This window comes from Coloeus monedula, assembly GCF_965178545.1.
Source record: "Coloeus monedula genome assembly, chromosome: 32".
Lineage (NCBI taxonomy): Eukaryota > Metazoa > Chordata > Aves > Passeriformes > Corvidae > Coloeus > Coloeus monedula.
The window spans coordinates 1,197,098-1,213,687 of NC_138812.1; positions in this window are offsets into that span (position 1 = coordinate 1,197,098).

The following is a 16,590-nucleotide window of genomic DNA, read 5'->3' on the forward strand; positions in this document are numbered from 1 at the left end:
CAGAGAGAGCTGTGCAAGGCAAGAGCATTGGCTGTAACTCAGAGAAGGGTGAGGGAAGCTGCTCTGTCGCTCCATCTGTCCCCAGCTGCCCCTCCTGAGATCGAGGGCAGTCACTGTGTTCCCCTGAAAATCAGCCTGGCACAGCTGAGAGCAGAGGGACCCACAGCAGAGCAAAGTGGCTCAGCCTTTCTCAGAGTCTCAGCCCCACTGCTGGCCAAGGACACTCCCGGCCCCAGTGTCCCCTGGAAGGCAGCTCACAGCTGGGATGGCATCCCGAGGGCACAGCGAGGGTCCTGTCCATGGCCCTGCTGGAGGAGAGCCGGCTCATTGCCAGCCTCCCAGCCCGGCGTGCCCAGAGCTCCCGGGGCACAGGGAGCTGGGACACCCCATTGCTGTGCTCAGCCTGCACAGGAGGAGCCCCAGGGCTGGGCCTGAGCCTGCAGCTGGAGCTGCCATTCCCAGAGAGCCCCTGAGCAGCGCCAGGAGCAGCTGAGCAGGGCAAGGAGAGAGAGCCGGGCCCTGAGGAAAAGCCTTTCCCTGCGCAGCGCTGCCCAGCCCCTCCCGGGCAGCACCAGGGCAGGACAGTCGCCCTCAGGCCCCGGGCAGCAGGAACGGGCCCGCGGCCGCAGAGATGCCCTTCATCTCTGGTGCTGCTCTGCCGGCCCAGGAGGGCACCGAGGGCCCCGAGCCCCCGGGCTGAGGGCCCCGAGCCCCCGGGCTGAGGGCTGTGCTGGCTGCGAGGGGACACCGGGGCTGCGCTGCTCAGCGCGGTGTCTGCACTGCAGGGCAGGCCCGGCAGCTGCCACAGCTCCCCTCAGCAGGGCTGCCCTCAGCGCTGCCTCCCTCCCTCCCTGCCCACGGCTCTGCTGCTGGAGCTGTCCCAGCCGGGAGCTGCTCCTGCGGCCCGGGCTCCGTCCCTGCCGCTGCTGCCGGAGCCCAGCCCAGCCCCTGGGCCAGCCCTGCCCGGCAGCCGCTCGGGGCTGCGGGGATTAAAGAGCAGCTCCCCCGGGCCTGGGCACCATGGAAAGGTGATGCTGGCTGGATCTGGAGGCCGCGGAGGTGCAGGCACTTGCTGAGGCTCCCAGGAATCCTCAGTGGGATGGTTTAAGAGCCTCAGCCCCTGCTCCACCTGCACAGCTGAGTTTCCATTCCCACCAAGCTGAGCCTGGGAAAAGTGGGAGCACAAACTGAGGAAAGCAGAGACTCAAGCAGGAATCTCCTGCCCTGAATGTGCTCATGAAAATCCCCTCAGGAATGAGCTGGGCATGAGCTGGAGCTCTGAGCAGCCCTGGCCCCCACAGCAGCCTCTCCACAGCAGCAGGACCTGCCCTGCAGGAGTCACTCCTTGCAGCCACAGCTCCCCTGCACCGCCCATGGGGAGCTGCCAGGCAGGCTGAGAGCTGCCCCTGGCAGGTGGCAGATGCCCTGGCCTGGCAAAGAGCCCTCAGGGCTGCAGGAGCTGCTCTGCAGGACAGCCCTGGGCACCCCTGGCTGCTGCCCACCTTCACAGCCTGCAGCCGGCCCTGGCAGCAGGAGCCGTCCTGCCCTGTCCCTCTGACGGTGCCCAGGGCAGCCCCGCTCTGCAGCACATCCTCCCCCAAGGCAGGAACGGCAGCAGAGCCATCCTCACAGCCATGGCAGCCGTGCCATGGGCCAGCTCTAGAGGATCCCTGCAGCCAGAGACTCACTGTGTCCCACGCTGGGAAGGTTTCTCCAGGAATGAGTTCAGAGCTGCCCTCCCAGCTGCTTTAGCCAGCTCTCTGCTCACTCCTCCCAGGTACCTGCAGGCAGTGCCCTCAGCCCTGCTGGGCTGGCAGAGGAGCTGCTCCTCAGCAGAGCTGCCTCTTTGAAGCTCTCACTGGTTGCCAGGAGCTTGAGAGTTCCCTCTGTGCCAGGAGCCTGGCCCAGCTCAGCAGCACAGCAGCAGCACAAGGACTTTAATGACCCTCTCGGGCCTTTGGTGTTGTTCACATCAGACTCAGTCCCTCAGAGGGTCTTCAAAAAACTTCTCAAGAACTCAAAGTCCGATTCAAAGTCCAAAGTTTCTTTAACTTTTAATGGGTCCCAGTGAGGGACACGACTCACGTGAAAGTGTCCCCAGGTTCCAGTGAGAGCAGAACTCTGGAGGCAGCGATGGCAGGGGGGGACAAGCAAGGGAAAGGTGTCTCTGGTGCTGAGCAAAGCTGGCTGTGTTCCATGAGTGCAAAGGGCCAAGGCCTGAGCCCCAGCCCCTGGCAAGGCAGATCCTGTCCCTCCCTCAGTGCTCAGGGCTCTTGCCGGGGCACTGGGATGTGGGGATGTGCAGTGCCCAGGGCAGCACCATGGGGCAGCCCCTGCCAGGCTGCTGGGCAGGGACAAGGAGGCCCTGAGGCCCCAGGGCTGCAGAGGTCACTTGTCCCCTCCTGGTTTCAGGGCCAGGGCCAGCAGCCGTGGCCAAAGTGCTGCACAAGTTGGCTCTGTCAGGGCCTTGCAGCTGCTGCCCATCCCTCTGCCCTCTGCAGCCCAGGCTGTCCCACGGTGTCCCTGCCCTGCGCCTCTGTCCCTGCAGGCTGTCCTCATCCCCCCGGCTGCCCCACCTGGCTGGCCCCTTCCTTTGCTGGCAGCTCTGCGTCCTGCCTGCCTCTGCCTGGGCACACAAAGCCTTGGGCTGCTCCAGACTCCTTCTGGGGGACGTGTTGCACCCCAGCCCTGCCTGGGAGGGAAATTCCTTTCTCCTGGTGTCCACTCTGGGCCTCCCCAGCTGCCCTGTCACAAAGGCCCCTTGGTTCTTTGGGGCCAGCAGTGCCACAGTGGCCCCTTGGTTCCATGGAACGCCACAGGGTCACAATGGTCCCCTTGGTGCCACCAGCCCTGCAGGGTCACAACGGCCCCTGGGTTCCACGAGGCCACGCAGGGTCACAGTGGTCTCCAGAGGAAGGGCAGCACCGAGCCCCAGGGTTTCAGGGGCAGATGAGACACAGCCACCAGAGGCCAAGGCCAGCCACATCTGTCTGTCCTGGCAGGTTTGTCTGGGAGCAGCCCTTGGATATTGGGAATTTGGGAGGTGGAATCCCAATTTTGTCCATGGACACCTTGTTGAGAAGGATGGGTTTATTCCACATGAAAGAAAAGCACAAAGTCCAAGAGTTTGGAAAGAAGATGAGAGGTGGCCACCATGGGCGAGGGCAGCCAGACCTGTCTCTCATGGCAGCTTTTGTCTGGGAGCAATCCTTGGATAGACAGAATTTGGGAGGTAGAATCTCAGTTTTGGCCATGGGAGTCTGGATGGGAAGGATGGTTCTCTTCTTTAGGAAGGAAAGCATGGAGCCCCAGGAGCCCCAGGGCTCCTGAGGCAGCCCCTGCTGCCCCGGGAGGGAATTTGGGGAGGGGGCAGAGGGGGTGCGCAGCCCCCGCCGGGGGATGACCCCGGCCCAGCGCCCTTCGTTCAGCACCGAGCTGGGCTTGGGGCCGCAGGAGGAAGAGGCCGATGGGAAGCAGATCCTGCAGGGGGGACAGGGCTTGGGCTCAGGGCAAGGTCCTGCCCTGCACACCTGGCTCAGGTGTGAGCCTGCCCCGGGAAGGGAGCGGGACATTGCCATCCCCAGGGATCAGGGCTGGGAGCAGCGCTGGGAGCACGGACATGGAAATCCTGGGAGCCACTGGGACCGCCCTGGGGGGTGAATGATCCCCCCCAGCACCTTTCCAGGCCGCCCTGCGAGCTGAGAAATGCTCGCTGGGCCTCGGCCTTGGCCAAGAGCCCCCGGGCTCAGCTGCTCTGAGCTCAGGCGCTGCCGGCTCCCGCAGCCCGCCCAGGGCCGCCCTGCCCGTGCCGGGGCTGTGCTGGAATTCTCTGCTGCTGCTGGGCCACTCGGGGGCTCTGGCCCAGCAGGAAAGGTGACCCTGAGCCAGGAGCTTTCCTTGGCCGCAGCAAAGCCTCAGCACGGAAAGACCTTCCCAGCGCTGTGCCCTGGGCCGGGAGGGATTGTGCCACCAGAGCTGTCCCTCCATTTCTTCTGCCAGGCAGCTTTAGCTCATGAAAAGTGGAGAAGCCAGAGCTGCCTCTCAGCTTTCCGCAGTCCTGCAGAGGAATCCTGTGTGGGAAGCAGCCTGGGAACAGGGTTGAGGTGCCAGGGCAGGGGAATTGAGAGCCCTTTCCTCCGCCGTGGGCCCAGGCTCTGGCCCTTGCCCTTTGCAATGGCCCTGCAGCTGCCAGAGGGGCCTTTTTGGCTCAGCTGAGAGCAGTCCTGCTGCAAGGCTGTCCTCGAGCTGCTTGGGCTGCACATGTGCCCAGGGAATGCTCATTGCTTGCAGTCTCAGGCGCTGTGGGTGTGCAGGTGTAACTACTGCAGGAGGGAACAGCTCTGCTGGGGGCAGTTCTCTTTTTCTTGGTGGTTTTTCTGTTGAAGGAACGTTCCCTGCCAGCTGTGGGCAGAGCTCTGTAGCTGTATGTGCCACTTGTGTGTGGCACTGTGGCTCAGGAGGTGGCCAAGGGGAGCTTGGCCGAGGTGTGGGCAGAGGAATGGCCATCAGGCCAGGCTGGGGGGTCAGCGGCCGGTCAGTTGCGTTGCGTGGCCGCGGCTCTGGAGGCTTGTGTGGGAGCGTGTGCAGGGCTGGAAGGCTGGGGCCGCCGCCGCTGTGTCCCAGAGCCGGGAAGGCCGGGGCTGGCCCGGCCCTGGCCCGGCCCCGCCAGCTCTGGCAGCTGCCGGCGGGGACACAAAGGGCAGCTCCGAGCTGCGGCCGCTGCGCTGCGGCCGCACAAAGGCAGCGCCCGCAGAGCTCCAGGGCAAGGTCCTGGCCCTGGCTCGGGGCTGGGCCGGGGCCAGCGGCAGAAAATCAACTTGCAGCTTGGGCCCCGCAGCAGGGAGGAGCAGCAATTGCTGGCTGAGAGAGACTCTTGCCAAGGGCCTGCGGGGCCGGGCCCCAGGGAACGGCTTCCCGCTGCCCGAGGGCAGGCTGAGATGGGATGTGGGGCAGCAATGGTTCCCTGGCAGGGCGCTCAGGGCCTGGCCCAGGCTGGCCCCAGAAGCTGCGGCTGCCCCCGCATCCCTGCAAGTGTCCCAGGCCGGCTCGGCCATTGGGGCTTCCTGCCCAGGAGGGCTGGGCTGGGCTGGGCTGGGGCTGCTGAGGGCGGGATGGGCTCTGCCTGAGACAGCTGAAGGCTGCGCATGATGAGGCCGGGGGGACCCCGTTCCTCAGTGGGTTCTGGGGTATCCCACATTCCTGAAGGGATGTCAGGGTATGTCCCGTTCCTGAGGCAGTTTTGGGGTCCCCCCAATGCTTTGGGAGGGGTTGTGAGAGGGGGTCTCTGGTGCTTGGAAGGGGGACCTATTGTCAGGGATGTGGGGAGCCCATTTTGGGAAGGATGCTGCTGTTTGTGGCAATGTTGAGAGGTTCTGAATGGGCTGTGGGGCCCTGGCTCTCATTTTGGGACTTGAGGTGAGCCCATGGGCACAGCAAGGCCTGAGGAGAGGTTCCAAGCTCCCATTTGGGATGGAGGGATTGAGTGGGTGCCTGCAATCAACTCAATGCCAGCCCCAATGTGTCGATGGCAGCCCCAAATGGCTCGATCCATCAGCCCCAAGGCCCGGCTGTGGGGAGTCAGGAAGCACAGAAGGGGAATTGGTGTCCAGGAGGGGTGGGATGGGATGGGATGGGATGGGATGGGATGGGATGGGATGGGATGGGATGGGGGTGGCATTGTGGGGGTGGGATGAAGTTTGGGATTGATGGGGTGGTTTGGGCACTTGGAGTGGGGCATTTCAGGAAGGGAAAGAAGGAGCTGCTTTTGGGGAGGCTCCTGCTGCTTTTTGACAATTTTGGGGCCTCTAAGTGGCTTCTGGGAGGTTGCAGTGAATTTTGGGAAGGTGCCGAAACCCCCCGCAATTTGGGGGGCTGAGGTGAAGTCCCCACATTTTGGGAGGGTGAGGGGATCCCAATTGGGAGGGGGTCCTGCTGCTTTGCACCCCTTAAGTGGGGTGAGAATTGGGCAAGGAAGGAAGGAAGGAAGGAACAAGGAAAGGAAGGAAGAAAAGAAAAATAGAAGACAGAAAAAAAGAAAGAAGGAAAGAGAGCAACAAGAAATAATAAAAAAGAAAAAAGAAGAAAAAAATTAAAAATGAAGGAAGGAAGCAAGAAAGATATAATAAAAATGAAAAAAAAGAAAAGAAGAAAGGAAGAAGATCAAAAGACATATAAAAAAGGAAATGAAAGTGATTAAAAAAGAAAAGAATTAGAAAGCAAGACTAAATAACATGAAACCAACAAGGAAAAATTATTTAAAAAGAAAAGAAAAATCATTAAAAAAATGAAGCAAGGAAGCAAAAAGATAATAAAAATGAAAGGAAGAAAAGAGGAAAGAAAGAAAGTGAAAGAAAAGAAAAATGAACAAGAAAATGAAAAAAGTGAAGAAATTAGAAAAGAAGAAAGAAACAAAGAAATAAACAAAGAAAGCAAGAGTACATAACATGAAACCAACAGAAAAATAAAAGGAAAAGAAAAACAAAGAAGAAAGAAAGAAGCAAGGAAGAAAGAAAAAAAGAACAGAAAGACACAAGAAAAAAACAAAAGAAGAACAGAAAGAAAGCCAAAAGAGAAAGAAGGAAGACACAAAGCAACAAAAAAAAAATTTAAAAGAAAGAAAAAAAGATAAAAGAGTGAAGTATGAAGAAAGCAAGCTAAAAGAAATCAACACGAAAATTTAAAAAGCAAAGGAAAGTAAAAGATAAAGGAAAGACTCAATAATGTGAGACCAGGAAGAAAAATGAAAAAATAAAATGAAGAAAGCAGTAAGAAACAATTAAAGAACCAAGAGAAATATTGAAAAATGAAGAAATAAAGAAAAAAGCAAGAAGGTAATAAAAATGAAAGAAGGAAAGGAAGAAAAAAAAGAAAGACTGAAAACATGAAACCAGCAATAAAATAAATGTTAAGAAAAGTCAAAAAAAGAAGAAAGAAACAAGGAAGAAAGAAAATGACAGAAAGAAAGACATGAGAAAAAATAAAAGAACAAGAGAACCAAAGAAAGCAGAAAAAGAAAGAAAGATGAAAACCAGAAAGCAACAAAGACAAGAAAAAGAAAAAAGGTAAAAAAATGAAGGAAAGAAAAAAGAAGGAAAGAAAACGAAAAGAAATCCACAAGAAAATTTTAAAAGTGAAGAAAAAGAGAAGAAGAAAGAAAGACTAAGTAATGTGAAACAAAAAAACTTTAAAAAAAAAAGAGGAAAGAAGCAAAAAAGAAAGAGAAAAGAAAAAAAAAGAAAGACACAAGAAAAAATAAAAGAAAGAAGAAAGAAAGAAAGAAAGAAAGAAAGAAAGAAAGAAAGAAAGAAAGAAAGAAAGAAAGAAAGAAAGAAAGAAAGAAAGAAGAAAGCAACAAAGAAAATAGGAAAAAGAAAGAAAAAAGATAAAAGATTGAAGAAAGAAAGCAAGCTAAAAGAAATCCAGGAGAAAATGAAACCCTTGTGCCACTGCGGGACCTTGTGCAGCCAAGGAGAGCATTGTGAGAGTGCGGGGCCACGGAACCAAGGGACCATTGGGACCTTGTGGGGCCTCCTGGACTCAAGGGACCATTGCCACACTGTGGGGCCTCATGGAATGAAGGGTCCATTGTGCCACTGCAGAGCCAAGGACACCATGGTTACACTGCGGGGCCATGGAACCAAGGCACCATTGGGACACCCCGTGGCCTCATCCTCTGGAATTCCAACACATCTGAGGGATGGCAGCACCTGCAGGCAGCACGGAAGGATTCTGGGGAGAGCCTTTGATCCCTGCTCCAAAGGAAATCAGAGAAAGAGCCCTGCTCAGATCAAGGCACCTTTTCCTTTTCCTTTTCCTTTTCCTTTTCCTTTTCCTTTTCCTTTCCCTTTCCCTTTCCCTTTCCCTTTCCCTTTCCCTTTTCCTTTCCCTTTTCCTTTTCCTTTCCTGGTGTAAACTGTTGACCTGCCTGTAAGGTGCAGCAAAAGCTTTGCAGGGTTTGGTTCAAGGTCCCCAAGGTTGGAAGAGGGAAGTGTTGGAGTCCCTTCTAAGAGAAGGCTTGGAGTCTTTGTGCCATGACTGCCTGGGATGCATGGAACAAGTGTGTTCTGGCAGACTCTGGGACCTCGAGAGCAATCCCATGCAGGAGCCAGCACTGGCCCTGCACCCTGGTGGGAGCAGCGTGGTGCGGATGGGAAACGGGCAGCTGGGTGTGCAGTGGCAACCTCGAGCCAGGTCCTAGAAGGCCAGGCTTTAGCTTTGAACAGAGCAGCACAAAAAGCAGAATGAATGACCTTGCCTGGAAATCCCTGAAGGACAAAGGGTGACCATATGGACTGATTTGAACTCTGGGTTTGGAATAATACACGCCCAGGGAGCCACATGGAAGGAAAGGGCACAGAGGTCTCCAGTGAGCACAAAAAGAAATCAGTCACCTACTGCAGAGTGTGCCAAAGCCAAAAGAAGTGGCCTTGATGCCCTTGTAAAGCCCATGGGTTTGGAGACTCCCCAGGTAATCCAGGGAATCCATTGGCTGACCAAGCAGCTCAAGAGGGTGCTGCAAAAGCTCTCCTTGCACTAATACCTAGCAAAAACTGGAATGTTCTGCAACAACAACCAGATTCCAGTGATCAGGACAGGCAGTCAGCCCCAGCAGCAGCAGCAGCTACGGAAAATCCCAGCAGGTGATTGGTAACCCCGTGTGGGCAGGTAATTGTAGCTCCACAATTAATGTAGAACGGAACTAAAACATCAGCAAACACAGGAGGAAATGGAGAATCTGGTGGCCAGTTTACAAAGGCATCTAGTAAGCACCAAAATGGCAAAAAATGATAGATCAGTTGTTGAGAAAGATGGGATTGGTTTTGAAGGAAGAAGGCTGCCTCCAGGGCTGGTTAAATGGGAATCACCAGGTGATTTTGGCCAACTGATTTTGCAGAAGTGCCCAGGCAGAAGGGGACTGACACATTTTGGCATTGATGGATCCTTTTTCTGGATGGCCAGAAGCTTTCCCATGTGGCACCAACAAGCCAAGGGAAGTCTCAGAAGTTTTGCAGAAATGAATATTTAATAGCACTGGGACTAACTCTTGTAAGCCTTAAAAGGTGCATGGTTCTCAACAGATCATTGGGGCTGGACTCGCCTGTACATCCTTTCCAACCAGGAGATGTGGTGTGCACCAGAACCTGGAATTTTGGCACAATCCAGCCAAAGTGGAAGGGACCATCTCAAGTCCTCCTGGTAACCTACCCTGCACTCAAGGTAGAAGGAATCCAACTCGGGCTTCATCACATGTGGGTAAAACCAGCGAGCACACATTAAACACAGCAGAAACAAGACTGACTGACACCGTGGGGTTTGGGGTTTTACATAAATCCTATTGGTTTAGGTATTGAATCTGATTTTCTAAGGGGATACTATTTATTGGATCTAGATGGAGATGATCAAAATTGTGTATTTATAATAATAATCGAAATGATGTTCCTGACTTCTGGGAAGGGAAATGCGGTTTTCAAAGTCAGTGCGAGATGTTGGCAGATGACAGAATGTAACCCCTGTAACAGCTTGTTTGCCAACACCAACCTCTGCAGAAAATCCAGTGCCATGGGGAGCTTCAGTCAGCAATTTGACAAAAATCTGGGAACGCGTGTGGGAAGGAAATAGCACCCAGGGCACCTGGACAGGGATGGAAGGAGAATATTCCTTACCATGGACACATCAGAACAATAGTGCTGAGAATTGTAACATTTCCAAAGCGGATCTGGAAATTACCTCAGGAAATACTGATCAGCTGACAGATTGCACTGATACCCCCTGGGGCTGTCAAATTCCAGCAGTATGGAATGGCCCTCAGACAGGACACTGGGAATGTTTCCAGCCAGTTCAGGGGTGTCTGGGCTGGGCAGGGAGCCCAGGCCTCCCACAGGACCCCTTAGAGGTGGGTATAAAATATCCAGATTTAACAAGGTCAAGGCCAAAGGATGCCAGGACCAAGGAAAAGTGGGATTGCCCTGGGACAGACACTTGAGCTGTTTGGAATGCTGAGGTCCAGCGGCTCCTGGCTGTGGCCCAGGCTCTGAGGCTGGGCTGTGTTTGTAGAAATGATTCTGCCTTTCTCAGGGACACCTGGGCTGAGCCAACAAACAAGGAGCCTTGGAGAGGCACAGAGTGTCAGCAGGACACGGTCAGATCCTTAGGAGCCCCAGGATGGGTGGGAAGGGATGGAATTTGGAGCACACATTTGCCCTGGGAGAATCAGGAGCACCACGGACACTGGGGGTATGAACGTTCCGTCCCTCGTGCAAGGAGTCACCACTGGGAACCCGACTGTGGGGAAAGGTTAAAGGGGATGGAACTGGGAAACATCCCAGTGCGGGAACTCCAGCGGGATGGATTTTAGAATCCATCCCTGCTCCGCAAAGATCTGCCTTTAGGAACAGACCAGCCCCACACCATTGGGCTCTGCCAATGGAAACTTCAGTGAATGCAGCTCCTTTGGGGTTTGCTGAAATAAAGGAACAATTGCCAGCCCCAGCTAAAATGACCTTCCAGAGCAGATTGGCTTTAGCCCCATTGCTGCTACATGGACAGGGAGTGTGTGGATTCTTGAACTGAAACAGCAACACTTGTTGTGTGCACATTCCAAATGTGATGCTGGGTTGGATGATCAGGTAGAGAGGATAAAATTGGTTGCTGCATCCAGCAGGGAATTAAGGGGAGGGTTAGACAGTAACTGTTTGGATAAAATATTTAGAGGACTTGGATTTTCTCTGACTGATGGTTGGCCTCACTTTTGCAAAGTCTAACTGGGATCACAGCACTACTTGTGCTTATGACACTTGCTTTGAGCTGTGTAAAGAACATGGTTGTGAAAGCAGCTGAGAAACTCGTGGGATGTGAGTAAAGGAGCAGAGTGAGGCTTCTGAAGGCTTGAAGGGAAGAGAAGCTTCACAGCCCTCCAAGGGGGGGAAATTTGCCAGATGAAAAACCGTTTGCACCTGGTGGGTTCATACAATGCTTCTTCTCCAAAAGCCACTGGCCATGGACCCGCCCAAGGCTGATTCTGTGGGCAGCAACCAGCCCAGGTGTGCCAACTTTCACCAGTTCACCGGGCAGTCAGGGCTGGCTTTGGGGTCAGCGACCACCAGGGACCCCCAAGGAGACCCCCAGGGCAGAAGAAGGGATGTGCAAAGGGGTGGGGGAAATCTGCAATGATTTTGGGGCAATGATGATCGTGTGTGTGTTTCTGGTGGGACAATCTGGGAATGTGTCTGTGAAGCACAGTCTGCAAACAGGAACATTCCTGAACTCGGCACCCACGGCTTTGGGAGGGGCTCTCCCCTCGTGCATCCGGCCCAATAAAGAATGCTGCTGCTTCGTGCTGCGCTGGTGCTGAGGAGGTTTTGTTTCACTGAAGTTTTGGGAACACCTCTGTGCCTGTGTCACAGACCCCCAGAGCAGCTGTGATGTCAGGAAGGGGCTGTGTGACATCACAGAGTGGGCTGTGACATCACAGGGTATTGGTGTGACATCACAGAGAGGGCTGGGCCATCGCAGAGTAGGCTGTGACATCACAGCGTGGGTTGTGACATCACAGGGTATTGGTGTGACATCACAGAGAGGGCTGGGCCATCCCAGAACAGGCTGTGACATCACAGAGTGGGTTGTGACATCCCAGGGTGGCTGTATGACATCACAGAGTCTACTGTGACATCATGGAGCAGCTCTGTGACATCACAGAGTGGTGCTGTGACATCACAGATTGGGTCCTGACATCACAGGTCTGAGGTCAGACATCATCTAGCAGACTATGACATCACAGAACAATTGTGACATCACAGAGGAGGCTGTGACATCACAGGGTGCTGGTGTGACATCACAGTGCAGAGTTGTGATGTCATACATGAAATCCCTATTTGTGCTTGGTCTTTGCATATTAAGTGCTTTAATTAATTAATTTTGAGTTAAATATTTTTAGATTGAATCTTAAAATTAACCCATTAGCCCAGGTACAAAAATCCTGTTCCATTATCAGTGTTTTCAATTGTTCAGGGTGGTTTATTGGGAGAGTTCACCCTTCCCAGTTGGAAATTCCCCAGTTAGAGATCACCAGCTTGCTCCCTTTTCAGGCTTCGGGCCACTTGTGCACTGTGGGAGTTGTCTTTCCTGTGTTTGCTGTGTACTTTTGCAGGTGTTTTGAGATGTGTTGGATGTATTTTAATACTTTTTTTAGGTGTTTTTACTTGCATTTGGTTCCAAGGCCAAAAATCCCAGTTCTAACAGCCAGCAGCTATTTTTAGCCCATAGCTGTTGCCCTGGGAGCAAGCTCCACGGCAACCTGGGTTTTGGTGGGGGCATTTTAGCCCCCTTGTCTCAACTAGTACCACCCCTCTGGCAGCAATGAGCCATTGGTGGATGGAGATGATCCATCAAAGGGAAAGCACCAATCGCTTTGGACCAAAGGGGCGGGCTGTGGGCGGGCTGTGGGCGGGCTGTGGGTGGATGGGGCGGAGCAAAGACACTATAAAAACAGCGAGGCAGGGAGGTGGGGACCCTTTCCTCTCTTTTTCTCTGCAGGCTGTGGTTGACGTCGGTGCTGGGCATTCAAAGCCTTACTCCTTTTAAGGAGCCTTTAGTAATTTTTTTACTTTTGGACCAGCCAAAAGCCAGTCCAGCACTGCAAGTCTTTCTTTTTCTCTACCTGAGGTCTAGTGCTGTCTCAGCCAGAAGATCTCAAATCCCTGCGCTCCTGGGGCATACCATCTACCGAGCCATAGGATCTCAAATTTTCTATATTTTTCTAATTTCTGTAATTTTTCAATTTTTCTGTTTTCAATGAATTAATCTTTTTAAGAGTTGTCTCATTTCTCACATGTGACATCACAGATAGTTCTGTGACATCACAGGGTGCTTGTGTGACATCACAGAGGGGTCGGGTGACATCCCAGAAGAGGCTGTGACATCACAGAGTGGGTTGTGACATCACAGGGTGGCTGTATGACATCAGAGAGCCTACTGTGACATCATGGAACAGCTCCATGACATCACAGAGTGATGCTGTGACATCAGAGAGTGGTGCTGTGACATCAGAGAGTGGCTATGACATCACTGGGTGGCTGTGTGACATCACAGAGTGAGCTGTGACATCGCAGACATGGCTGTGATATCAGAGGGCAGAGGTCTGACATCATAGAGCAGACTGTGACATCACTGAGTGGTTGTGACATCCCAGGGTGGCTGTGTGCCATCCCAGGGGGTTGGATGCCATGGCAACCCTCAGCAGTTCCAGTTCCCTTGGAAACCCCCCCAGGCCCCATTGCTGCAGTCAGGCTCCGTGGCCACTTGCCCGCAGAGCTGTGGCTGCCCTCGGCTGCCATGGCAGCCCTCAGGACAGAGCGGTGCCGGGCTGGTGCCAGCTACAATTGCAGTGACACTCGCTGATGCCCTCAGGTGCCACGGCAGCGGCCACAGGGACCCGTTCCTCACTTTGGTGCCACGGACACCAACGCTTGGCCCCGCTGCCATGGGCATTGGCACGGTCACCTGCACTCAGGGCCCGTGGCCGGGCACTGCTGCCATGGACACGGGCACGCAGCCCTGGGCCACAGGCGGCTGCCGTGGCCACCAGCCCAAGGTCCCGTGGCCAGGGCCGGGGCCATGGAAAGGAACCCGTGGAGCCGTGGTGATGCTGGGTGGCCATGGGGTGCTGCTGTGGGCTGGGCCACAGGGAATTTCCTTGCCAGGCCTTTCTCTGGGGCTGTGTTTGGCTCGGTGCTGAGCACAGCGTTGCTCACACTGAGATGGTTTTGTTCTTGCTCAGCTTGCACAGAGCCAAGGCCTTTCCTGCCCCTCGTCCGGCCACGCTGGCGAGGGGCTGGGGGTGCGGGGCAGCTTGGCAGGGGTCACAGCCAGGACAGCTGACCCCAACTGACCCCAGGCATATCCCAGGCCACAGGACATCATGGCCAGTGCATAAAGTGGGGGGAACAAGGAGGAAGGGGGGACATTTGGAGTGAGGGGTTTTGTCTTCCCAGGTAACACTCAGGCAGGATGGGGCCCTGTTTTGCTGGTGGGCAGGGTCAGCACCAAAGACACAGACACCAACTGAAGGGGTTGTGCCATTTATAAAATGCAAATCTGCAAAAAGTCACAAAAGCATAAGCTCAGCAAACACATAATCATTAGCAAAGAATCACAGCAGGAGCAGCTCAGCAATGCCCCCAATCATCCCTGCCAAAGATTGCCTGCAGTGATTAACCAAGATGCAGCCCCAGTTCCCCTCAGACTTTAGCATCACCCAGAGCCACCCATCAGCTGGGGGAAGCTGTCCCAGCCAAGGACTGGAGAGCCACTCGCGGACACTGGGAATTCCTGCAGCTGCCTCCAGCCACAGCTGAGGCTCCAACCCCGCTGGGAGAGGGCCCAGCTTTGACAGTGCTGGAGAAACAAACTGACAGCACTTCTAGTGCGGGAACATCTGCTTTCATCCTCCTCTTGCCTTCCTCCTAAGCCTGGCCAGGGCTCAAGGAGGAGCCAAGGCAGCTGCCTTTGACCATACAGCCCCAAACAAGGCCAGATGTGGGATTTCATGGCCTTGTCCCAGCCGCCCGCAGTGCCCAGGCCGTGCTGGCCGTGCTCAGAGCTGGGCCCAAAGCTGCTGTGGCCTCCTCTGTGCCCTTCACGCCTTTCAGCGCTTTGAAACAGCCAAGAGCTTTCTCCAAGAGTGCAATGAAGCAGCTGTTCCTGCTCCCAGCTCTCGCCCTTCCCAGTCTCTGCCCTTGATGACTGCTTTTGTCCCTCTTGCTGTGCCCTCTGTGCCGCCGGGGCTCGGTGGCTGCTGCCCAGGGCTGTGGCACTGGCACAGATCCAGTGCTCGAGAACCTCCTTTCTCTGCCCTTGGAGCCGCCTGCTCAGAGCAGCCTTTTCCACCTGGAAGCTCCACATGGACAGGGAGTGCCCACCTCATTGATCATTGAAGAGCTCTTCCAAGGACGGCCTGGCCAAGGCTGCTTCCCACACAGGATTCCTCTGCAGGACTGCGGAAAGCTGAGAGGCAGCTCTGGCTTCTCCACTTTTCCTGTGCTAAAGCTGCCTGGCAGAAGAAATGGAGGGACAGCTCTGGTGGCACAATCCCTCCCGGCCCAGGGCCCAGCGCTGGGAAGGTCTTTCCGTGCCGAGGCTTTGCTGCGGCCAAGGAAAGCTCCTGGCTCAGGGTCACCTTTCCTGCTGGGCCAGAGCCCCCGAGTGGCCCAGCAGCAGCAGAGAATTCCAGCACAGCCCCGGCACGGGCAGGGCGGCCCTGGGCGGGCTGCGGGAGCCGGCAGCGCCTGAGCTCAGAGCAGCTGAGCCCGGGGGCTCTTGGCCAAGGCCGAGGCCCAGCGAGCATTTCTCAGCTCGCAGGGCGGCCTGGAAAGGTGCTGGGGGGGATCATTCACCCCCCAGGGCGGTCCCAGTGGCTCCCAGGATTTCCATGTCCGTGCTCCCAGCGCTGCTCCCAGCCCTGATCCGTGGGGATGGCAATGTCCCGCTCCCTTCCCGGGGCAGGCTCACACCTGAGCCAGGTGTGCAGGGCAGGACCTTGCCCTGAGCCCAAGCCCTGTCCCCCCTGCAGGATCTGCTTCCCATCGGCCTCTTCCTCCTGCGGCCCCAAGCCCAGCTCGGTGCTGAACGAAGGGCGCTGGGCCGGGGTCATCCCCCGGCGGGGGCTGCGCACCCCCTCTGCCCCCTCCCCAAACTCCCTCCTGGGGCAGCAGGGGTTGGCTCAGGAGCCCTGGGGCTCCTGGGGCTCCGTGCTTTCCTTCCTAAGGAAGAGAACCGTCCTTCCCATCCAGGCTCCCATGGCCAAAACTGAGATTTACCTCCCAAATTCTGTCTGTCCAAGGATTGCTCCCAGACAAAAGCTGCCATGAGAGACAGGTCTGGCTGCCCTCACCCATGGTGGCCACCTCTCATCTTCTACAAAACTCTTGGACTTTGTGCTTTTCTTTCATGTGGAATAAACCCATCCTTCTCAACAAGGTGCTCATGGCCAAAATTGGGATTCCACCTCCTGAATTCCCAATATCCAAGGGTTGCTCCCAGACAAACCTGCCAGGACAGACAGATGTGGCTGGCCTTGGCCTCTGGTGGCTGTAGCTCATCTGCCCTGAATCCCTGGGGCTCGGTGCTGCCCTTCCTCTGGAGACCACTGTGACCCTGCGTGGCCTCGTGGAACCCAGGGGCCGTTGTGACCCTGCAGGGCTGGTGGCACCAAGGGGACCATTGTGACCCTGTGGCGTTCCATGGAACCAAGGGGCCACTGTGGCACTGCTGGCCCCAAAGAACCGAGGGGCCTTTGTGACAGGGCAGATGGGGAGGCCCAGAGTTGACACCAGGAGAAGGGAATTTCCCTCCCAGGCAGGGCTGGGGTGCAACGTGTCCCCCAGAAGGAGTCTGGAGCAGCCCAAGGCTTTGTGTGCCCAGGCAGAGGCAGGCAGGACGCAGAGCTGCCAGCAAAGGAAGGGGCCAGCCAGGTGGGGCAGCCGGGGGGATGAGGACAGCCTGCAGGGACAGAGGCGCAGGGCAGGGACACCGTGGGACAGCCTGGGCTGCAGAGGGCAGAGGGATGGGCAGCAGCTGCAAGGCCCTGACAGAGCC